This window comes from Vulpes lagopus, chromosome X (assembly GCF_018345385.1).
Source record: "Vulpes lagopus strain Blue_001 chromosome X, ASM1834538v1, whole genome shotgun sequence".
In the NCBI taxonomy this organism is placed as follows: domain Eukaryota; kingdom Metazoa; phylum Chordata; class Mammalia; order Carnivora; family Canidae; genus Vulpes; species Vulpes lagopus.
The window spans coordinates 21,193,817-21,197,685 of NC_054848.1; positions in this window are offsets into that span (position 1 = coordinate 21,193,817).

The following is a 3,869-nucleotide window of genomic DNA, read 5'->3' on the forward strand; positions in this document are numbered from 1 at the left end:
CCCTTAAACTGCACAACTCTCTGTCTGTCTTTATTGATTCAACTTCAGAGTCCTGTCTTCAGGCAGGTTACTTTTGTTCTTCACATGGTCCCCAAAACAAGAGATCATGTCATTGCTGCATAATGCTATATTCTCTGTCTCCATTTGCCCCTGATTACACTGTATTGTAATTTCCTATGTAGGGATTCTTGTCCCGTGAAACTGATGGCTTCCTGAGAACAGGGAATGTGTGTTACTATCATCATTTTGATTGCACCTTCCACAAAATTGATGGATCAGAGAGGATAATCTCCAAAATCCTTCCCAGCTCTTAATTTCTAGAGTAATCTAATGCTAGGATTTGACATCTTAGGGAATATTTATGATAAATAGCATAGTTAGTGACCAAATTTGTTTATCAGTATGGCTGAGCTACTACTTAGAATTTGTCAATTTTAGACATGTTTGTGTCTGTTAGTGATTGAATCTCACACACTGGCGATATGGGACAATTTTCCCAGTCATTCCCCAGTCGTTACCAATGTGTAAGAAGGACAAAAAAAATTAAGCTTCTAGGATTGGATTGGAGCATCTAAACTCTTTCTGTTGATCTGTAAATATGCTAGTAAAATGTGAAAAACTCAGCCATGTGTCCCCAAATATCCACTTGTCTGGTATAATGAAGATCTCGTATCTCATTGCCATTGCTGTTTTAATCCAGATGTTCTATGTTTTATATGCATACACTTAACAATGCCCTTGTACCAGAGATATTTTAAATGATAAATGATATGTTTCTCAACATCCAGTCATCTGAATACCTAATAAACTATCCTTCCCTTAGTATTTTCAATAAATGAAAGTTATTATGTTTCTCTAAGGGATTTTGCAACTATGGAATTAATGACAGTGCCAGAACCACCAATTTTGTTAAGGCCAAGAGCAAAAGGAGAAAAAAAAAAAAAGCTTTAGAGCACTAACTACTTACCTAATGAAAACAAATCAATGATGAGAGAAAAGACATTGTTATAAATGCCCTAGCTCTGCTGACTAACCATCCCATTTTTCTTTTTAGAGGGAAAAAACAAATTCTTCAGAATCCTTTAGGGCAGACAGTTTCTTCTCTGAATTTTGCTAATACATATTTTTAATTCTAAACTTACATCGCCAGACACTGTTTGAAATTCACTGGCTTCTACAATTCTAGTTCTGAAATGCCTTTGTAATTCAATTATCCCTTTAGGTCTTAGATTGATGCAAGGAACTGTGGGAGATTTGAATTAGATCCTGTCCCCTCTTGTCTTCTTGCCATCCTCTACGCAGTCCTTTCTCCTGATCATACCTTTTCCTCTTTCCTTCAGCAAGAGCTGTTTTTTATCTCCTGAAGTCAAGACCATCCTCCCCTTCACTTGAAGAAGCTAGAAGAGAACTCAAAAATATTAGTTCCGTTTCACCTCAACCTCCATTCATTCATTCATTCACTCACTCATTCATTCATTCATTCAGTAAATGTTGAGCACCTACTGTGTGCTAGGCTGTGTTCTAGGCACTTGAGATCAGGGAACAGATAAAAATGCCTACCCTTGTGAACCTTACTCCTGGATCTGTCTTTGCATAATCTAAATGATCTATTAGTGGGTTTTTTAAATGTAAGTGCCTTCTACTTGAGAGATAAACCCAGAAGATATTTCACTCAGGAAGACCAGATTCAGTGAAATGTCTAAAAGCCTTATCAATTATACTTGAGTGATACAATATTAAGATTCAGGGAGATGTATTAAGAATTCCTCTTTAGGGGATCTCTGGGTGGCTCAGTGGTTTAGCACCTGCCTTTGACCCAGGGCGTGATCCTGGAGTCCCGAGATCAAGTCCCACGTCAGGCTCCCAGCATGGGGCCTGCTTCTCCCTCTGCCGGTATCTCTGCCAATCTCTCTCTCTCTCTCTCTGTTTATCATGAATAAATAAATAAAATATTAAAAAAAAATTTTAAAAAGAATTCCTTTTTATATTCCCATGACCGTGATGTTAAATGTTTTAGTATTATGTTGATAATATATATGTACACAAACACTGTTTTGTTCAGTAAAAAAACCAAAAACCTTAGTGGATCGTATTTGTACTTCTAAGATCTGGATTTTGGTTTCACCAGTCCCTGTTCATAATTGGACACTTTACTGAAAGCTGACTTTTTTATTATGCTTTAACAAACTGAAATTTTCTTTCCTTATTCATAGAGCTGTAAAATAGCCAGATTTAGAAAATAATTAGGGGGCCAGGTAAGAAGACTTTCTGATCACATTATAGACCTCTTCATGCTATATGACTTCACAGGTCATTTAAACTTCCTTTTAAATCCATCCAATGATGGGAGTTTGATTTCTTTATATGAAACTTCATTCTAATAATATTATTAATAGTTATTTTATCTATTAACTGGTAATCTGCTCTTCTCTCAAATATTCACCTAATAATTTAAATTCTTCCCTTAAACCATCCTATTTGCCAGCTTATCATGGTTTTTCCTGTGGCTCTCCTTACTGAGGGGTCATTCCATATCTGTCATCTTTTTTTCTCTTGGCCTGATTTCTAGATCTCACTCATTCTGGTCCCCTTCCAGAATGAAGGGAATATACTTTCTATAGTTCATTATTTCTGGTACACCATGGAATGGAGGACTGAACATATCATCCTAGATGTGGTCTGTCAAGTATAATTTGTATCACCAACTTCTCCATGGTAATATATGCTTATATGTCCTATCTGTGTGCTATGTATTCAGAACTTTTTTTTTTTATCCAACAAGCTCCAGCACATTGAGTTTGTGGTGAGCTATACATAAACACGAAGAAATTTTAGGGTTATAGTTGATCAAAGTGTTAAAATGATAAGTCAGCATCAGGGTTAAATCCACGAGGTCTGTAGTGACTTTATTTTAATTATTACCACAGGGATTCATTGTGCCAATTATTTTGTTGTTCAGCGTTCACCAACCGTGGCAAGTGCTGACAAAGAAATTTGAACTTCTGGCTCCAATAAAGAAAGAATTATGAAAACCAAAGTGTTTCAGTTGTACTTAATGTGGGAGCAATATTTTTTTATTTTATTGTTATTAATTGTAATTCCAGAGAATTAACATGCAGTGCATATTAGTTTCAGGTATACAGTATGGCAATGAGTAATATTTTTTTAAAAATGTATTCTCTCAGAACGGCCTCAAATTCAACACAATAAAGAGGCCAGCCTTCTTCTTGAGCTTATGTTAAGTGTTTCTGACCATGTTAATCTCATGTTGCAAAGGTAAAGCCAGATTTTAAAGACCAAATCAGAAGAATCCTGACGGAGCAATAAGTGGATGAGGAGTCCATTGTAAAAAGAAATGGTTCTCCTTAAAGAAGACAGTGAAGAGTGTCTTCATTTTTTCAGGCTGCTATAAGAGAGTAGCACAGACTGGGTGGCTTATAAATCACAGAATTCTTTTCTCCCAGGTCTGAGGCTGGAGAGTACCACAGCAAGGCCTTCAGGGCCCATAGATGGCCTTCTTCATTCTTTGTCCTCATGATGACCTAATCACTTCCCAAAGACTCCACTTCCTAATAACCATTACGTTCTGGGTTAAGTTTTGATGTGTGACTTTGGGTGTGTGGAGGGGACACCTACGTTCAGTCTGTAACAGCGTAGCAAACAGCACTAAATTGTGTTTCTTGTAGTCCTCACAATGACAAGGGCAAGAAGAAAAATGAAATTGGAAAACTCTAAATCATCATCATTAAAAAGTACCCATGTTGCTGATTGTTCACAACAGAATAAAAAACTATGTAACTTTGGGGAATAATTAGCTACTCATTCAGCATCCGCTATATTAACCTGCAGTTGAACAAACCTCCACACTC